The sequence below is a fragment of the Sorex fumeus genome, unplaced genomic scaffold (genome assembly GCF_029834395.1).
Source record: "Sorex fumeus unplaced genomic scaffold, SorFum_2.1 ptg000063l, whole genome shotgun sequence".
NCBI classification, from domain to species: domain Eukaryota; kingdom Metazoa; phylum Chordata; class Mammalia; order Eulipotyphla; family Soricidae; genus Sorex; species Sorex fumeus.
In genome coordinates this window covers 76,713,708-76,735,367 of record NW_026606120.1, presented here as the reverse complement: position 1 = coordinate 76,735,367, position 21,660 = coordinate 76,713,708, and positions in this window count along the sequence as shown.

Here is a 21,660-nt window from a genome sequence, read left to right as displayed (position 1 = left end):
CATGATGTGAACTCACCAGCCCAGATTCATGGCAAATCTCAAAAGAGATGCAAGCCCACTAAAATTCACAGGTTCACAGGTCTTTCGGCTGAAAATTCTGGAGCACTCTTGGGAGGAATGTGGGTTGAGTCACCACCCTGCCAAAGACCCAGCAGCTGCCTTCACACCCCGAAGCCTCCAGCATGCCAATGGCCCAACTTTACCGCTTTACTGCTAATCTCTGCAGCAATGCCAAACCCACAGAAATTCCAGGTACGCCAACTGGGGTTTTTTCAAAGTGGGGGTGGGCAGTCTCTCCTGCTCCCCCTCCCCCAGGCTATACTTCTGGAAGCCACCCCACTCCCATCACACCCACACCCCACAGCCACTGAGCCACTAACTTGGCCCAGTTCTATAGATCCTGGAGTTTCTGGAATACACAGTCACGCACACCTCCAAATTCCGCAATACTGACAGCCCAGTAGGGGCATAGAAAATTAGATGGGAAAGTAGCATAGATGCCAGCTAAGTTCAATAAACAAAAACAATAATATAAGGACTTAATGACCCCATGGTGAGGTATAACAATTTTCAGAAAAATTTTTTTCACTGAAGTATTTTTTGATAATTCCATTAGCCATTTAGTTGTAACAGGCAATAGAAAAATAAATTACTTTGAAGGGCTGAAACATTAGTAGGGCATTTGCCTTACAGCTGAACCAAGTTCGATCCCTGACATTCCCAAGCACCATCAGGAGTAATTCCTGAGTGCAGATCCAGGAGTAACCCCTGAATACTGCCAGGTGGCCCCAAACCAAACAAAAATAAATTATTTTGTACCTGCTAAGGGGACAAGTTTGGGGGTTGGGCGGAAAACCGGGAGCAATGAGTAGAGGGAAGGTCACACTGGTGGTGGGATTGGTTTTGGAACGTTGAATCCTTATAACAACTATATCCTGAGAGATTTTGTAAACCATGGTGTTTAAATTGTTTTCATTGATGGGGCAGTCGAGGCTTTCAAAGTAAATTAGGGCTGGGGAGCTATTACTGTGGGCAAAGCTATTATTGTTTTGCATGCATCTGACCCTGGCTTGCTCCCTGGCATCCCATATGGTTCCCCCAAGCCCCACCAGGAGTGACCCTTGAGCACAAAGCTAGGAGTAGTCCCTGAGCACAGCCAGGTATGACCCAAAAAACAAAAAAAAAAGGGAAAATTTTTGGACTGGAATGATAGTACAGCAGGTAGGGCGTTTGCCTTGCATGCAGCCAACCCGGGTTCAATTCGCAGCAGGGTTCGATTCCCAGCATCCCATATGGTTCGCCTGAGCACCGCCAGGAATAATTCCTGAGTGCAAAGCCAGGAGTAAGCCATATGCATCACTGGATGTGGCCGAAAAAAAAAAAAAAAAGGAAATATTTCAGTTAAATCCTACTCCCAGAGAGAGGAGATCCTGATTGCCCAGCTCTAGCTTCCTCTTGTGTCCACAGCTTTCTCCAACGAGCACCTCAAACAGCCCCTTTAGGGCCACAGATGTGACTGAGCATTGCAAAAGGCATATCACTGGCATGCATGAAGCCTGGATTCAGTTCCTAGCACTGCAAAAGCAATTCCCCTGAAAACCAACAAACAATTCCCTCCACCGGAGCCTCTGAAACACAGGCTTTTTTGCAAGGGCTCCAGGTTTGATCCTCAGCACCTCCAGGTCACCCCTGCCCAGCACCGTGCCAGAAGTATACCACCAAGGTTGGCCTACGAACATTCAAACAAAACAAAGAGCTCCTGTCATATCATTGGCACCTCTGTCCTAGCTGCCCAGATAGATTGTCAGTCCTTCCCCCTAGGCTACCTAGACATTGTCCCAGGGGCAAGGAAGGAAGGGATGAGCTATCCAGAAGTGGTTGAAATGATCACACACACACACACACACACACACACACACACACAGCCAACCCCTGCCAGGATCCTGTCTCTCGCCCCCCACACCTTCACACTAGTGCGCTCTCGGACACCTAGACCAACAGACTGCCTTCCCCGCTGTCTCACCGTCAGTTTGGGGCATGAAGGAGAGTTCTTGAGCTTAGGTTGAAGCGAGGGAAAGGTTGAGTTTAGCTTGGCATGAATTCTTGAAACCTGATGAGGAAGCAAAGGACACACCACCCACCTCACAGCTTCTGAAACCGGTTCCCAGCAAACTCTCTGTTTTGTTATTTTTTGTCTTTGGGTTACACCTAACGCTACTCAGAGGCTCCTCCTGGCTCAGCGCTTGGCCCATTGTTCCCAGCAGTGCTCAGAGACCATGCAGTGCCAGGAGTTCAGCGTTGGCCTCCCACACGTAGAACAGTTGTTCCAGGCCTGGAGTCATCCCCCAGCCCGACTTGTACCCTGTCCCTTGAGTCTAGGGGACAAGCAACAGCCCCCCCACCTGGGATCAAAGTCCAAACTGAGCCCACTTGTAAAATCCTCAGGTTGAGCCAGGGACCTCCCAGGGCCAGTGAATCTGCTGCAGCCACCTAGCGCTCTCAGTGGGCACAAACCACACAGAGGAGGTAATTCCCGGGGTGAATTGCAGTGAGGCAAAGCAGATGGCTTCAGGACTACAGGGTGAGTAGGGGCAGGGATTCTCCCACCTTTGCTTGCTCCCAGCCCTCTCACTAGTCCTGGAGGAATTAATTTTCTTCCCTCCTTGGAGCTTACCATGAGCAGCACTGAATACACCTGCAACATATTGAGTCTCCATTGAGCCAAGCTGTGGGCTTGGCATCGGAGCAGCCTGGAGGACCTGCTTGCTGGTGCACTGATCTTCAGTGCCTTGGTGCCTTGACTGAGATGGTGGCTGGGGCTGCAGTGGTAGCTGCTGCTGGACCAGCGCTGGCCCTGGCTTGACCCAAGCTTCCGTCCATGTGTGGGCATTATTCTCAGCCTGGCATTCCTCTCGGAGTCTTTTCCGTTCCTGGAAAGAAGCCCGGTGATTGCCTTCAGGCTTCTATCTGCCAGAGATCCAGGCAGCAGACCCTAGAGCTGGAGGGGCCCACAGGGTCTCTGCTCCTGGAGCAGGAAACTGAGGCTGCAGCCTGGACCCTCCCATCACCCTCCACAACTCCCAAGAACTCTCTAGTGCCAGTGACCCTCAGCATGACCCAGGAACCAGACAGCTCTAAAGACTTCTAGCTTAGAACTGTGCTGAAAATTGTTCTCAGGACCAGAAGATAAAGAATCTTTTCTTTTTTTTTCTTTTCAGTTCTTGTTTTGGGGTCACACCTGGTAGTACTCGGGACCTACTCCTATTTCTGCACTCAGGGGTCACTCCTGGCAGGACACAGGGGATCATGTGGGGTGCAAGTGCCCTACCTGCTGTATTATTGTTCCAGCCCTCCAAGAATAATTTCTTACAAATGCTTTGAAATGGTTGGAGTGATAGTATAGCTAGTAGGACACTTGCCTGACAGACCTGGGATTGATCCCCAGTACCCTGTATGATTCCCGCGTTCCATCATCAGGAGTGATCCCTGAACACAGAGCCAGGAGTAAACCCTGCACGTAACTGGTTGTGGCACCAAACTGAACCAAACAAACAGAAACACAGGAAACAAACTTTTCTTAATTAAAACAATTTTTTCTTAACTAAAAAAATAAGTTGGGAAAGAGGGCCATGTCCAGCAGGTCCCAGTTGTCACTTCTAGATCAATGTTTGATGATACTCAGAGGACCATGTGTTGATCAAACCTGGGCCTCCTGCATTTATGCTCCAGCCCACAGTGCTTCCCCAGCCCCAAAAAATATTTAAAATTTCATTTCTTTAATGTTTTGGGATCACACCCAGGGATGCTCAGGGTTTTCTCCTGGTTCTGCACTCAGGAATTACTCCTGGTGATGCTCAGGGGACCATATGGGATGCTGGGGATTGAACCTGGGTCAGCCGCGAGTACTCTATAGGAGTGACCAACAGGGGGCTGGAAGCAGGTAGGGCATTTGCCTTGCACTCGCCCTACCCGCTGTACTATCATTCCAGCTCCCAATATACAAACTGAACATTAAAAATTTTACATTTAGGGGTTGGAGCGATAGTATAACGGGGAGGGCGTTTGCTTTGCACAAGGCCGACCCAGTTTCAATCACCGGCATCCCATATGGTCCCCTGAGCATCGCCAGGAGTAATTCCTCAGTGCAGAGCCAGGAGTAACCCCCGAACATCATCTGGTATAACTCAAAAAGCCAGAAAAAATAATAAAATTTTCTGTTTAAATATATTAATTTATTACAAAATTTAAAAATTCACTCCTTGATCTCACTACATTTCTTTTTCTTCTTTTATTTATTTTTTTTTTCAGTTATGGGCCACACCTGCTTGTGCTCAGGGTGTACTCCTGGCTTTGAGCTCACAGATCATTCTTTATGGTGCTTAGGGAACCATATAGGGTGCTGGGGATTGAGCCCAGATCAACCGAGTGCACGGCAAATGTCTTAAGCCCTGTACTTCTCTTTGGTGTCTCACTGACTCTTTTTCAAGTGCTCAGTAGTACATGTCTCATTGTCACCTTGATGGACAATACGGCTGTAAAATCTCCTGAGCAAGGGGCCAGAGCCCACCTGGTGAGGCACTTGCCTTACATGCAGCCAAGCCAGATTCTATCCCCAATTCCCCATATAGTCCCCCAGACCCACCAGGAGTAATCCCTGAGCATAGAACCATGAGTAAGTCCTGAGCATTATCTGTCGCCCCCCCCCAACCAGAATAAATAATTAAACCTCAAGGGCCTACACCAGAATATAGTTAGTGAACAGAATATTTGTTTTGCAGTAACACTTGTTTTCAGTGGCAGAATACTTGTTTTGCAGGTGTGCTGTTGTCAACACCACAAAAATCAAACACAGCAAAACAACAATAAAAACAACAAGCCTCCCAGGCTTGATGCAGGGAGAAGTCTCAGAGGACTAAAGCACAAGCTGTCTATTCAGGAGGCTCCAGCTTTCATCTGCAGGATCCCATTAGCACCTTTGAGCACCCCACTGGGAAGAGCCCCAAAGCACCTCTAGGTGTAGCCCAAAACCAAAATAATAATAATACAATAGCACTGTAGCACTGTCCTCCCATTGTTCATCGATTTGCTCAAGCGGGCACCAGTAACGTCTCCATCGTGAGACTTGTTACTGTTTTGGGCATATCCAATATGCCACAGGGACCTTGCTAGGTTCTGCGGAGAGGGCAGGATACTCTCAGTAGCTTGTCGGGCTCTCCCAGAGGGACAGAGAAATCGAACCCAGGTCAGCTGTGTGCAAGACAAACACCCTACCTGCTGTGCTATTGCTCCAGCCCTAATAATATTATTATTACCCCGAGAGGGTCATAGGCAGTTGGACTCCAGGAATGACTTTATTCTGAAAACTGGGAGTTTGAGGCCCCCCGGAGGTACCTCGGGGTCTGACCTTGGGGAGAGGGTCACTCCAGTGGCTGGTGGCATGGGAACGGAAGGCCTGCAGGTGCCCAGGCAAGGCCAGACTTGGAGCAAGACAGCCAGGAGAGGACCCACTTCCCGAAATTTGCAGCTGGCCCAAGGGCCCCCGGAGCACCACCCATTCTTGAGGGGAGGGGGGTGCCTGAGGCGGCTGCAGAAGTTTCCAGTAACCCAACAAGAGCAGCGGCAAAGCCTAGAGTGCTGCTGTCTCTCCAGGCCCATTGAGGTGTATCTTCTGTGTTTTGACCACACTCAGCAGTGCTGGTGGGTAGGGGTCCAGTCCCAGCAGAGTGCTCTGGGTTTGCCCCTGGGGCTACTCTGGGTTTGATCCCTGGCCCCGGGCAGTGCCAGGGATCAAACACACTTGCAGAGCCATTCCTTGCCCACCGAGCCACAACCCTCAGCTGCATGATGTAGATTTTCTCTCACCCTGCCCCTCCTCCTTTTTTTTCCTATTTAATCCATTATATATTCTTTAGTACAGCGGGTAGGGCCTTTGCCCTGCACGGCGGCCGATCCACATTCGATTCCTCCGCCCCTCTCAGAGAGCCTGGCAAGCTACCGAGAGTATCTCGCCCACACGGCAAAGCCTAGCAAACTACCTGTGATGTATTTGGTATGCCAAAAACAGTAACAAGAAGTCTCACACTGGAGACGTTACTGGTGCCTGCTCGAGCAAATCGATGAACAACGGGAGGACAGTGCTGCTACAGCGCTATTATTATTAATGATTGATATTATTAATATTAAACTTATTAAAATTATTAATTAATATGATAGCGTTATTTTTATTTTTTACTAAAAATAATATAATAATAATTTTAAAATTCTACCAGGCCTTAATCTCTTACCCAGACATGAGGGTTCCCCACTAGCCTAGAGCAGTAGTGAAGCTGTATTATCCAAAATTATTATACACACACACACACACACACACACACACACACACACACACGGGGTCAGAGCAATAGCACACAGGGGAGGGCATTTGCCTAGCACACGGTCAACCTGGATCTGAACCCTGATATCCCATATGGTCCCCCGAGCACTGCCAGGAGTAACTCCTGAGTGCAGAGCCAGGAGTAACTCCTGAGCGTTGCCAGGTGTGACCCAAAGAGAAACACACACACACACACACACACACACACACACACACACACACACTGCATCCAAATGCCCATCAAAGGACCTTGCTTTTCCTCTTCATCCCAGCAAACAACATTCTCCAGATTCCAGTTTCTGGGGCCTGGCTGCCCTTCCTCCCCTGGCCGTCCTTGGGCTGACCCTGCAGCCTGTCCCTCTCACGCACCTGCTCTTGCTGCTGCTGCTGGGCGAGGGCCCGCTTCCTCCGCTCCAAAACCATCTGCCTTCGCCGGGTCTCCCAGTGGTAAGCACTGCCCATAACAGTACGGGCAGTGGGGACGGCAGAAGATTCCCACACAGGGCCAGGGGCCAGCAGAGCCTAAAGGCTACTACTGTCTCCCCGCCCCACCTTTCTGTTTACACCCACTACCTATAGTCAGAACCACCTCACAATGTAGCACCAGGGCAACTGGGCAGGGTGCCATCCCTGGGACCAGCCCCAGGTGAATAGGCCTCAAGTAGAGATAGTGCAAGGCTTAAAAAAAGAGAACAAAATAAGAGAGAAGAAGCTTGCAGTCAGGGGGCTCACAGCCTCATAGACTGAGAACCCCCTCTGTCCTCCACATACAGCATTTATTGTTTAGAACCAGTATTCATCAGGAGAAGAACATTCTTTGGTCAAATGCCTGTCTTTACTTGTTTGGTCCCCGCTGGGGCTGGAGCGATAGCACAGCGGTAGGGCGTTTGCCTTGCATGCAGCCAACATGGCCGACCCGAGTTTGATTCCTCCACCCCTCTCGGAGAGCCCGGCAAGCTACCGAGAGTATCTTGCCTGCACGGCAGAGCCTGGCAAGCTCCCCGTGATGTATTCGATATGCCAGACACAGTAACAACAAAGTCTCCAATGGAGACGTTACTGGGCCCGCTCGAGCAAATCGACGAACAACAGGAGGGCCTTTACCTTTACCTTTTTCACCTGGCTCTGTGTTCAGGGATCACTTGTGCAAGGTAAGCACCCTACCTTCTGCATTATTGCTCCAGTCCCTGCCTATCTTAATCCTTCTGGGCTAACCTTTGACACATCAGAGGGCCTTAGTGCACTGGGACAAACATCTTCGGAATGGGCTTTTTCAAGGGGAGATTTCCTGGAGAAGGAACAGAGATAGAGCAGATACAGGACTCCCCCCCGTCCCCCGCCGCCCCGCGGTTTTATGCCTCCAAGTACCAGCACTCTGGGGTTAAAGGTCTTATAAACTACCCATTTTGTCTCCTTTGGACTAGATAGATTGACAGGGACTAGATATCTATCTAGTTCCCAGCACTCCTGCCTGGGGTGAACGGCAGGTGTTTGTCCCAAGTGGCCCAGTCTAGCTCTCTCCAGGAGCTTGAGCAGGGAGAAGCCTCCCTCCTAGTGGGTCCCAGGGCTGTTCCAACAGTGACCAATGTTTCTCTCTGCATCTTCCTCCCACTCTTGCCAGGATTCCAGCATCTTCCTCTGGCCCTCTGCAAATCTCTCCCCAAAGGACTCATGTATTAGCTTTCCCTTCTTTGCTGCTCCCCTCCTTGTCCAAAGAAGAAGGAAAATACAAAAATTCCACTAACCTTTGGGACTTGAGAGATAGTGAGTGGGGCACTTGCCTTGTACGTGGCCAACCTGGTTTCAATTTCAGCCACCTTCTATGGTCCCTTGAGCCCCTTGTGGGCACTTCCCTGAGCACAGACTCAGAGTGAGCCCTGAACACTGCTGGGTCTTGTCACAAAATGAAACAAAACAAAAATAAATAATAAAAAAAGAGAAAAGGATAAAACTGATTAAAACAACATTTCTAAACTAACCCTTTCTGGAGTTTGAGCAAGGTGACTTTTTGTTTTGTTTTGCTTTTTTGGGTCACTCCCGGCGATGCACAGGGGTTACTCCTGTCTCTGCACTCAGGGATTCCGATGCACAGGGGTTACTCCTGTCTCTGCACTCAGGGATTACTCCTAGCAGTGCTCAGGGGACCATATGAAATGCTAGGAATCAAACCCGGGTCAACCACGTGCAAGGCAAACGCCCTACCACTGTGCTATCACTCCAGCCCCACAAGGTGACTTTTTAGAAGAAAGCATTGCAGGGCAGAGAAATAGTACAACAGGTAGGTTGCTGGCCTTACAACAGCCAAGCCAGTTTCAGTTCCTGACACCCCAGATGTCTCCTAAGTCCACCAGGAGTGATGCCCGAACACATCGGAGAGTAAGCACTGAGCACTGCCAGATATGGAAAAAAAAAAAAGAAAGTCACTTCATCCTGGGACTCTAGAATGCCTATGACCTACCTTTTCCTCTGAACCTGCCCTCTCTGGGCTTGGGCCTCAGTTTCTTTGCCTATAATACTAGGGTAAGGCTTGTTACCTTCTTCCCAGGGCTATATAAGGACCAAATGGAGCCATGGATGAGAAGTATACAAGATGAAGTATAAAATTGCTCAACTACAGTTTTTATTCATTAAATTTTTGAGGTAGAGAAGAAGTTGGGCCACACCTGGGAGCAGGGACTATTCCTGGCTCTGTGTTCAGGAACTCTGTGTTCTGGCTTTGGAAGTGTTCCACGAGTCATATGCAGTGCTAGGAATAGATCCAGGGTCAGTTAGATGCAAGGAAAGTGCCTTTTATGAAGGTGGGGGCAGCGATACTTAGGGCTTACTCCTGGCTCTGCACTCAGGGATCACTCTTGGCTGACTCGGCGGACCATCTGAGGATCAAATCTGAGTCAGGCAAGCATGCATGCAAGGCAAGCGCCTTACCTGCTCTCCTAACTCTCTGGCCCTTGGTTGCTTTTGTTTTTGTTTTGGTGTGTGTGTGTGTGTGTGTGTGTGTGTGTGTGTGTGTGTGTGGAGATTGGTTTTGGTTATGGACCATATGTAGGACTGCTCAGAGACTGTTCTGGACTCAATGCTTGGGGATCATTTCTGGTGGAACTTGGAGAATCACTTGGTGCTAGGAGTGGGAACTGGTATCCCATCTCTTCAAACTATCTCCCTGCCCACCCTATTTTTGTGTGTGGGGGGGGTTATTTATTTTCCACATCCCCCTTCCCTTCCCTTCATTATTGGTGTGACATGGTGCTGACTGGATTGCCTACACGTCTGACCATGGTGCTTGAACATTAAGCTGGGATGCTCTTGGGGTGAGGTTGCTGTACTCACACACATTGTGAGGTGCTCAACAAGCTCTGTGCTTACATTATTTATTTATTATTGGGGGGTGGCATACTGTCTGTGCTCAGGGCTTATTTGTGGTTTTGCTTGCAAAAATTACTCCTATCTAACCACAAGCATGTGGGGGGCAGAGGGTAGGTAAGGTAAGGTAGAGAAGAGACCGGTACAATAATAGCTGGGAATGATCATGCTGAACAAGAACTGAGTGTTAAAGCAGGTAAAGGGATATTCTTGATAAACTTTCACTATCAATATTACAAATGACAATGCCCAAAAGGGGGAGAGAGAGAGAGAGAGAGAGAGAGAGAGAGAGAGAGAGAGAGAGAGAAGAAAAGCATCTGCCATAGAGGCAGGCAGGGGGTTGTTGGGGGTGGGGGTGATGGGAGAGAACCTGGGGACACTGGTACTGAGAAATGTACGCTGGTGGAGGGTTGAGTGTTGAAATACTGTATGACTAAAATACAATCATGAACAGCTTTGCAAGGGTCTATCTCACACTGATTCAATAAAACGTTTTTAAAAAGTTACTTCTGGTAGTGCTCAGCGGGCAGGCTAGAGCGATAGCACGGTGGGTAGGGTGTTTGCCTTGCACGCAGCCAATATGGCCAACCCAAGTTCAATTCCTCCGCCCCTCTCAGAGAGCCCGGCAAGCTACCTACAGTATCTCGCCCACACGGCAAAGCCTGGCAAGCTCCCCGTGACGTATTCGATATGCCAAACACAGTAATAAGTGTCACAATGGAGATGTTACTGGGCCTGCTCGAGCAAATTAATAAACAACGGGAGGACAGTGACAGTGACAGTGAGAGAGCTCAGGGGACAATATGAGATGCCTGGAATTGAACCAGGGTCTGCTGCATGAAAGGCAAATGCTCTCCCCATTGGACTATCTTTCCATTCCCCGAATTCAGAATTTTTGGAGGCTAGAGGGAGCTGAGCTCCATCCAGGGGTGCTCAAGGCTTACTCCTGACTCTGTGCTCAAGGGTCATACCTGGCTATGCTCAGAGCATCATATAGGGTGACAAGGATCAAACCCAGGTCACTAGCACTTTACCCACTGTACTAACTCTTTTATTGTTGTTGTTGTTTTGGAGTCATACCCATCGAAGTTCAGGAATTACTCCTGGTGGTGCTTAGGGTCCCTGGGGAACCGTACGGGAGGCCGAGGGATTTAACCTGGGTCAGCTGCATGCAAGGCAAGCACCCTACCCACTGTGCTCTCTACAGCCCCTGTACTATCTCTTTGGCCCAAAAGATGAAGTCTTGTGATTTTCTGCAACTTGAATGAAACCAGGAAAAGAACAAATGCCAGATGCTCCCATTCACCTGTGGTATGTAGAAAAATGAAACAAAGAAATAGTATCAAATGGTGACAAATTACGGTCTTGGATTACAAAATAGATTACCAAATAGTGGGGGAGGGGTGGGTGAAGAAGTAGAAGGTGAAGGAAGAGGGGGGACTAGAGGTGACGTAAGAACAGTGGTGGAAGGTCCTTGGGAATTTTGGTAATGGGGAAGACCCTGTAACTTTGCAAATCAAAGTCATAAGTGTAACACCATTATAACCGTGTAACCTAGACTATAATAACAAATTTAAAATTAGAGGTTGAAGAGATTGAAGAGATAGCACAGCGGTCAGGGCACTTGCTTTGTGCACACAGCTGACCTGGGATCGATTTTGAGAACAATAAATGGTCCCTCGAGCACTGCCAGGAGTAATCTCTGAGCACCATCTGGTATGGTCCCAAAAAATAAAATGAGGGACCTAAATGAGAACAGATTAGGTGTTTACCTTGCAGGGCACAAAACCTGCTCTATCCTCAGAGTGCTAGAGTTCACTCCTGAGCACTGAGTCAGGAATAGCTCCCGAGCACTGCAGGTTTGCCCCAAACTCTCCCATTATTCTCGGTAATTTAAAAATTAGTAACCTGGGGCCGGAGCGATAGTACAGCAGGTAGGGCATTTGCCTTGCACCTGAGTTCGATCCCTGGCATCCCATATGGTCTCCGCAGCACTGCCAGGAGTAACTCCTGAGTGCAGAGCCAGAAGTAACCCCTGAGCATCACTGGGTGTCACCCAAAAAAGCAAAAAAAAAAAAAAATTTTTTTTCTTTTTGAGTTACACCCGGCGATGCTCAGGGGTTACTCCTGGCTCTGCACTCAGGGATCAATCCTGGAGGTGCTTGGGGGACCATATGGGATGCCGGGAATCGAACCCAGGTCGGCCGCGTGCAAGGCAAACCCCTACCCACTGTGCTATTGCTCCAGCCCCCTTTTTTTCAATTTAAAAAATAAATAAATAAAAATTAGTAATCTGTGTGGGTTGAAAGGGAGGAGGTTTTGGAATTTTTTTTTTTTTGCTTAATTTTTTATTGAATCACCTTTGGGATGGACTCTGGTGCTAGGTATAGGGTTGGAATGATGTATGCATGAAAGCACTGTCAACAACATTATAAATCACAGTTCCTCAATAAAGATTAAAAATTAACAATAAGTACATTTTTCTTCCACTAATCTGTTTGATATTTGTTTGACTATTTGTCCAGTTTATGAAGAGTCAGAGGTACCAGAGCAAGGAAGGACGTTTGCCTTGTATATAGCCAACCTAGATTTGATTCCCAGCACTGGACCTAGTTCCCCAAGCCCTACCAGGAATGATATCTGAGCAAAGAGACAGGAATAATTCCTAAGCACCATGGGGTATAGCCACTGACACCCCCTCCCCAAAATAATAGAAGACAAAGAACCCAGGCAGGAGGATCCCTACAAGGATCTATTACAACAATAGAACCTCAGAGGTTTTCAGATACAGTCGATGAAACAAGACTGGACATTTAATTTCACATAAATTAATTCTAAAACTATTTTCATGGGGGCCGGAGCGATAGCACAGCAGGTCGGGTGTTTGCCTTGCACATGGCCCACCCGGGTTTGATTCCCAGCATCCCATATGGTCCCCTGAGCACCGCCAGGAGTAATTCCTGAGCGCAGAGCCAGGAGTAACCCCTGTGCATTGCTGGGTGTGACCCAAAAAGCAAATAAATAAATAAATAAATAAATAAAACTATTTCCATGAAAAACAGTAAGAGGAAGAGAAGGCAGCTTCAATAATAAAATTGGCAAAAAAGGAAGTGAATAGATTCTTGTTTGCGTCTCCTCCTCTCCCTTTGCCTTAGAAAAAAACTGGAATCAGATAGGAAAATAGGCAGACCGGGGGAGGTGCGCCTGGCTGAGTTTGGGAAAACTTCTCCAAGGTTCTGAGCGCCAAGCAGTCCTCAAGCAGAGGAAGAATCTCCAAGACAAACTCCTTGACAGAGCCCCTCTCCTTCCTCTCTAACTCTCCCAATTATGCTTCTGCTCTCAGACTTCCCTCCTGCCGGAGAATTCTTCTCCTTTACATGTCACTCTACCCCTTCCAGTTCAGAAGTGGAAAGTTGGCGGTTCTCAGGCACTACTCCCAGTTAGGTGCTTGAGGAGCCGTGAGAAGCCTGGGATGGGACTTGGGCCTCTGAGAAGCGAAGCCTGCACAGCAGTCCATTGAGCTCTCTTCCTAGGACCCAGTTTGGATTTTAAGTCTTATAGGCCCTTAGCAAAGTTCCCATCTTGTCACCTGATTATCACCATTTCCTGTTTCTGGTTTTTGAGTCACATTAATCTCAGGCTTCTCTAAACCAGACTTAGAGAATCAGGCACTGCCCCAGATCTAACCAGTCTTCTGCATTCACTGCATGCGCTCTTAGCCCTCTTTGCGGCTCCTGCCAACCCCCTATTTTTTGCAGTGAAGTCAGTTCCCTGTCCCGCACCCCCCCTTTTTTTTGTAGTACTGGGTTTCAAATCTAAGATCTCACACATATGAAGCATATGCTCTACAGCTGAACCACATCCCCAAACTGCTATCTCCTTCTTTTAAAAAAATAAGGGGCTGGAGCAATAGCACAGCGGGTAGGGCATTTGCCTTGCACGCGGCCAACCTGGGTTAGATTCCCAGCATCCCATATGTTCTCCCGAGCATCTCCAGAGATAATTCCTCGGTGCAAAGACAGGAGTAATCCCTGTGCATTGCCAGGTGTGACCCAAAAAGAAAAAAAATAAAATAAATTAAAAATAATAATACTGTGGTTTTGATTCTGGTGTTTAAGGCCACACCTTGGCAGTTTTCAGAATTCACACAGGAGACTGTGCTCATCCTCACAGACCATACCTGACCCAAGGACCATATGTAGTGTATTATCTCTCCATTCCTACTATTTCTTCTCCTTCTCCTTCTTCTTTCTTCTCCTCCTCCTCATTATGAGGCAGGCAGATAGAGAGATAAAGAGGGCCCATGACAATGGAATTCCTGAGAAGTAATAAATCCAATAGTCCTGAAGCTGCAAGAATTAAGGCCTAGCAGGTAGGGCATTTGCCTTGCACGAGGCTGACCTGGGTTCGATTCCCAGCATCCCATATGGTCCCCTGAGCACAAGCGGGGAGTAACCCCTGTGCATTGCCGGGTATGATCCATAAAGAAAAAAAAATAAGGACTAGGCCTGATAAGATCTTCCTGGTGTTTCGTGGCCACAAGCCTGAGCTCAGCCGCTGACTGAGACATACAGAGACAGGACAGATTTTTCAAGGTTGCATTTGCACACCAAAACACACTCATACAAGGAACTCAGCGCTGAGGGCAGTCAGAGCTGAGGGTTCACAAGTCTAAGAGACTTGAAACCCCTATCGCCTTCCAGGAGAGATTTTTAAGCCCTATGCTTTCCTGCCGCTGTGCCCGGGTGTCTGGATGCCCCCTGCCAGGTGCATTCTCACGGCCTTGAGAAAGCAAGCAGAGGGTGTAGAAGTGGAGGAGAGCAGTCAACACTTTGTAACATTGACTTGAATCATGCTCCTTATCTGTGCTCAGATGTCCATGCCCTTGGGGTCTGGTATGCTTTTCTTACTAGGTGGTAAACTCATGATCCTGAGGCACACAATGGAGTCTGGCTTTCCAAAATGGAGTTTCTGTGGTCCTTTCACTGGCGCCAGTGACAGACCCTGAGGAGGCTGGACCCCACAGAGACACAAACTTCAGCAGAGACAGAGTCTGCAGTGAAGATCCAAAGGAGATGTGACACCTGAACGACCCCCCCCCCCCGCCCCCAGAGAAACTCCAGGCCAAGGTACCCTCTCTTGGCAACCACCCTAGCAACAGACTCTGATCTAGCTAGAAAGCTTCATGTGGGGCACCTTGTGAAAAAACCTATAAAAACCACCTTGAAAAAAGGAAGGGCACACATATGCTGCCCAAGCCCAGGTGCTGCTTGTGCCCACACGCCAAGCACATGTGGTGCCCACATGTCCCCTCTTGAGAAGAGTACTGAGGTTCTCTCCACCTTTGGAGAAGCCTGCGTTCTCCCTTGAACGTGTTGCTCTCTCTCTCACTTTCTCTCCCTCCTTCCCTTTCTTAAAAACCTCCAAATAAAATACTCCTAAAATTCTCTTTTTTTTGGCTTTTTGGGTCACACCCAGTGATGCTCAGGGATTACTCCTGGCTTTGCACTCAGGAATTACTCCTAGCGGTGCTCAGGGGACCACATGGGACACCAGGGATCAACCCTGGTCAGCTGCGTGCAAGGTAAACACCCTCCCCACTATACTATCGCTCCAACCCCTACTCCTGAAATTCCTTTCTCCAAGAAAGACAAGAGCCTATAAACCTTGGGAAAGGTCTACAACTGACTCTCCTTTTCTGCAAAGAGCAAATCCTTGCTCCATCCTGAGACCGAGTCTTCCCAGACAGTCCAGGGTGGCAGAGACTTATCAGGAGAAAGTGACTGTCTCTCTCCTCCCTGCCTCACATAAGCCACCCATGGGGGCCCACCAATTTCACTTCTCCTTTCCCCCCCTTCCTCTTCTTCTCCTCCTCCTTTTCCTATTTTTAGATCATACCCAGCAGTGTTTATGTCTTACACCTGGCATTGTGCTCAGGGCTCACTCTTGGAGGTTCTCAGGGAACGATATGTGTTAGAGGAGATTCAAACTGGAGTCTGCTGCATGCAAGGCAAATGCCTTAACCTTTGTGCTCTCTCTGTTCCCCCTACCACTTCCCATTTCCTTTTTATGGAGGGAACACCCTCTGGTGCTCTGCATTTAAGGATAACTCCTGGCAAGGTTATGGGACCATATGGGGTGCCAGGGATTGAACGCAGGCCATGTGCAAGGAAACCAATCGCTCCAACACAGTATTTATTTTTATTAATTTTTGGTTTTGGGCCACACCTGGTGGTGCTCACTCCTGGCTTTGTGTTCAGAGATCACTCCTAGCAGGCTCAAGGGATCATATGGGGTGCCGTCTGCATTTCTGTCCTTAAATAAAGCTTCTTGGTTATTTAAAGATCCAGATTTTTTTCCCACTGGGGTCATACCACAGCAGTTCTGAGGGGGGCTTGGGGGAGACCCCAGGACCACTCCTGCCTATACTTAGCCCGGCAATGAGGTACTAGAGCCTGGTGCTGGCTGGGGAGAGTCTGGACACCAAGGCTACACCTGGCATCACTGTGGGGAAGGAGACAGGTGGTCTGGGGCGCAAACTCATGGCCTTCTATGTGCCCTGCTACTTGAGCCAGATCCTAGGCCCAGAATTTATTTGGCAGTTGGTGGTATTGGGTTCATACCCAGCTGTATTTAGGGATCACTCCTAGCAGTACCCAGGGGATCATATGTGGTGCTGGGGATTGAACCCAGATTTGCAGCATACAAGGAAAGTATCCTACCTGCTGTTCTCCTACCCACTGGGCTCCAACCCTAGAACTTATGTTGGGAGGGCACAATGTGTGGAAGTGCTTGGGGGCTACTCCTGATACCATAATGAGGAGTCACTCCCAGTGGTTCCCAAAATAAAATAACAATCAAAATAATTCTGGGGTGAGCCAGTAAATAGCACAGCAGGTAGGGCATTTGCCTTGCATGCAGCCAACCCAGGTTTAATCCCCAGCACCCCAGATGGCCCCCAGAGCTGCCAGAAGTGATCCCTGAGTGCAGAACTAGGAATAACCCCTGAGCAATGCTGGATGTGGCCCCCGAAAAAAATCAATAAATTATTTGGGATGTGTGAGATAGTTCAAAGGGCTGGAGTTCATGTTTCTGCTGGGCACAATTGAACGTGACCTCCAAAATAATGTTGTTTTATCTTCCCCCTTCTATTTCCTTTTGTTGCTGCTGCGATGCCTGGGGGCCCCCATGCCCGGCTCACACACAGCAGCTGGGCTCCCAGAGTTCCCCTGTTCAGCTGCAGTGATTCTAAGCATGATGGTCGGGGTGGCACTCCACCCCCATGTGTGGTGCTTGGACCTCTTCTAGTGGCAATGCTCTCCAGGGTGGCTGTGGTGTTCACACTTACTCAGCGGAAGTCTCATTCTTGGTCTCGGCTCAAACAGCCAAATGGACTGAGAGCCCCGACTGTCCTTCATGTTCGGTATTTATTGCTGTGAACCAGGAAATAGAAGGGCAGCAGCATTCCTCGATCATGAGCATAACTCTTCTTACCTTGCCAGGCTAACTCTTGCACAACTGCAAGCTCAGCATATTGGGACAAACATCTTTATTGTGGACTCTTGCAGGAGTCTATTTCCACGTATCAGGGACCTCAAGCAGAGGCAGAGCAAATACAGGACCCTTGCCTCACTACTCTTTTGTGTTGGCTGGCTCCAGTTTTCTAACCACCAGTTCCCTGTTCTACTGCCCATTCTGGCTGTTTCCTCATTCTGTCTAACTGAACCCAATGTTTCCAACATTGGCGGTGCTACACACACCTGGCTGTGTGCTGGCAAGGGCAGTGGCACTGGGATGGATCTCTTGGCTTCATGTGTGCAAGGCAGGCACCTTCACCAGGACCCAGGACCCAGAATAACTCTGTGTGGGAGGAACAATATGTAGTTAGCAGAACCATCCTGTTGGGAGCCTGTGCTAGTTAATATTAAGAAAGTTCTTGACCTGGGGACGTGTTGTCTAAAGGCTGGTTTATCAGAAACCATTGTCTTGGGTTACACAACTAAGGGTGGACTTTCTTGTTTTTCTAGCGGGCTCTTCCCTTTTTCTTATGGCAGAACAGGTTGCTAAGGTGTATCAATATATAACCAAGGAAAATATCATTGAAACAATGTAATTATAGAAAAACACCATTGCCGTCTAGAAGCCCAGTCAGTACATTCTAAACTTGAACATTCCTGTGTATTTTTCCAACGCACGCTTCCTTATAGAGACCTATAAAAGTCTGTTGCTTGTTCAAAAAAGACGCTGAGTGAGTATTGTTGTCTAGCCCCCCTTACCCCATTGCCCTTCTCCCTCTGCCTCGGAGATCCTGTTCAACTTAGCCATGCGGGACACAGCACCATCCTGCCAGTCACTTATCTGCGAAGCGAAAGAGGAGAAAAGTCTGTATAGTAAGATGACAAACCCTTGGTTTAAGATTAGAAAACTCAGTTTACCAAACACGGGGAATGGAGCTAAGGGTAGGAATGAGGGAATGAAGAGGTGAACCAGAGCTAACATCAGGAGGGCCAGAGAGACGGGCAGGGGTTAAGGCACTAGCCTGGCATGTGTCCGGATGCAGCCTGATTCCCAACCCTGCATATGGTGCCCTCCTGAGCACTGCCAGGACTAACCCCTGACAGAGCCAGGAGTAAGCCCTAAGCATCTGGTTGCGGATCCCTAAAGCCAAAATAAAATAACTTTAGAATATCAGAGGAGGGCACTTTGATGGTAGTAGCTGTATATCAAAACCACAAATATTATTATTGAAGTGGGCCTACTGAACTTCCTTGCAACTCACTGACCTGTTTGTTCCAGTTCATGTCAAGAAAACAATGAGCTAAAACAATCAATGAAGCATACCCTCAGAGGTCCTATACTTTCTGCGCACAATGCATTTCCTTCTATTCAAATTCTCTGTATCTGAGCTCCCCAACTCACATACTCCTAAACTAGTAACTGACCTGAAAAACAATAGAACGGTTTACCACACCTCCCTACCCAAATGGATCCTAGCAGTGAGAGAGGAAATTAAGAAAGATCAAAGGCTCTGCAAAACTGTTCTGGGCAGGCCTCCCTCTGAGCTCTCTGCTGTGCTCAATACCCCCTCAAATACTATTGTAACATGCTACCTAAACCATAATCCGTGGCATGGCAACAGGCAGCCAGAGCAGATAAGACCTGTCCCTGCATAGTGACCCAGTAGGGAGTGTCCAAGCACATTTTACAAGCACCAGGTATCTGGTGTTGAGTCCCATCCCCCAAGAATTATCACCTAACTGCATTCCTAACTGCAGTATCTAGCCTTATCTAGGATTGGAGCAAAGCAGAGTTGGAAAGGTGATAGGTCAGTAAAACTAAACCTGATGTGATTGGGCCTTCCACTTAAGCCAAGACCTTCTATAATATATGTGTGTAGTTGGCAATAAAGTGAGCGACCATCAGATGTCTTCTGGAGTGGTTTCTCCGAGCACCCGTCTTCCTTCGCCTCGCGTCTGCCCGAACCTGGTGTGCAACGTGTCTAACCACATTGGGGAAAAACAATTCCACAACAATAATCATTATTAAAAAAATAAAATAAGAGGCCAGAGCAACAGTACAGTGGGTAGGCGCTTGCCTTGTAGATGATCCAGGTTCAATCCCCGACACCACTTATGGTTCCCTGAGCATCTCCAGTGGCAATCCCTCCAGAGTCCATGGGTGTTACCCAAATCTAAAGAAATTAAAGTTTAAAGGTAGAAACATAGATCTGTAAAATACCAGTTCTGCTATTAGTTGAGGCGCAGTTTCTCTCTCTGATCAAGTACCCATCCTCCAAGCAAGGGTTATAATACTTCCACCCTCAGGCAACACTGGATCTGCGAGCCTCACACTGAACCGGTTGGCTGAGAATCTCAAGAGTATTTCCCAAGTCACCTGAGGACTGCTTGGGAGACCCCCAAAAAAGAAAATGTGGGGCTTTGCTTGCACACTTTGGGTGCTCTATAGGAGTGACCAAGAGGGGGCTGGAGCGATAGTACAGCAGGTAGGGCATTTGCCTTGCATGCGGTGGACCCAGGTTCCATTCCCAGCATCCCATATGGTCCCCTGAGTGCCGCCAGGAGTAATTCTTGAGTGTATGAGCCAGGAGTAATCCCTGTGCATCCCCAGATGTGACCCACAAAAGAAAAAAAAAAAAGGAATGACCAAGGGGCTGAGAGAGACTTCAAAGAGCTGACGAGCAGGGCCAGAGCAAATAGTACAGCAGTATGGCGTTTGCCTCACATGCAGCCGACCCAAGTTCAATCCCTGGCATATCATATGGTCCCCCAAGCACCGCCAGGAGTAATTCCTGAGTGCAGAGCCAGGAGTAACCCCTGAGCATCGCTGGATGTGACCCAAAAAGGAAAAAAAAAAAGAGCTGAAGAGCAGTACCCACAAGACCCCGGGTTTGCTTGCACCCCACAGGTCTGCTTGGAGGCCCTGGAGGTCTGCAGTTGCGGCATGGGGCCCCTGAGTACTGTTAGGAACCATTCCCCAAAAAATTAGTAATTGTGAGCAAGTTTTGAAGTCCAACTTTTGGCTTTTGGTCGTGTCTAACTAGTTTTATGCGGAGCGATAGCACAGCGGGTAGGGCATTCGCCTTACACGCGGCCAACATGGCCGACCTGAGTTCGATTCCTCCGCCCCTCTCGGAGAGCCCGGCAAGCTACCGAGAGTATTCGATATGCCAAACACAGTAACAACAAAGTCTCCAATGGAGACGTTACTGGGCCCGCTCGAGCAAATCGACGATCAACGGGAGGGCCTTTACCTTTTTACCTTTAACTAGTTTTATGGGTCTAGTCTAGCTGGGCAATGAAACTTACTGTCTGGTGTACAAGCTGTTTTAATCGTGGAGCCCAGGCATATTCAGGTGTGTGCCAGGCACTCACTGGGCTTGTGTGCTCCCATTCATGCAGCATTCCCAGGAATGCAAGGACTCTGGCCACTGTGCTCACTCTGGCCTCAGGTATGAGTCTATCAGTGTGGTGTAAGACTCCCCTACTGAGTGCAGGTGGCAATTTCTCCCAGACTGCAGACCCATGTCCCATCTCTGGGCCCTCTGCACGAGAGATACCCTTATAAAATTCTACACTTATTCATTTCTCCATAAACCAATCTCTTCTTTGTTTGGGGAAGAGGGTGCCATCAGGGGGTGCTCAGGGCTATTCCTGGTTCTTTTCATGGGCCCATGGTGCTGCTCAAGGGACCTATATGATGCTGGGGACTCAAACCCAGGTCAGCGGGATACAATGCAAGCACCTTAACCCCTGTGACATCTCTGTCCTCCTGCTTCTTTCTTTTTTTTAAATTAAATTTTAACTTCATAAGGTTGTTCACATTGATTACATTCAGTATTCTTTAAATTTTTTAATCTGTCCACTTATATTTATTTATATTATTTATTTATTTTGCTTTTGGGGTCACACCCGGCAATGCACAGGGGTTACTCCTGGCTCTGCACTCAGGAGTTACTCCTGGCGGTGCTCAGGGGACCATATGGGATGCTGGGAATCGAACCCGGGTTGGCCGCATGCAAGGCAAACGCCCTACCCGCTGTGCTATCTCTCCAGCCCCTACATTCAGTATTTCAACACCAATCCCACTACCATTACACCTTCCCACCACCATTATTTCGAATTTTTCCACCACCATTCAAGCGTGCCTACCAGGGGCAGATGATAATTTATTTTCTATTGCTTATTATGAATATCATGAGAGGTCACACAGCCGCAAAACCAGCCACCCACGCACTTCTGGAATTCTAAAATTGTAAATGATTGGGTTCCGGAGACATCTCTGTAGGGAGCTAATTCATTTTGAGATTCATCTGTGAGTCTCAGGATCAAGGCCTTTAATGTGCTGAGATGGTGCCTACAGGCATTTCGTGGGTGTGACAGCCAGGACCCCAATGGGGCAGGGAGATT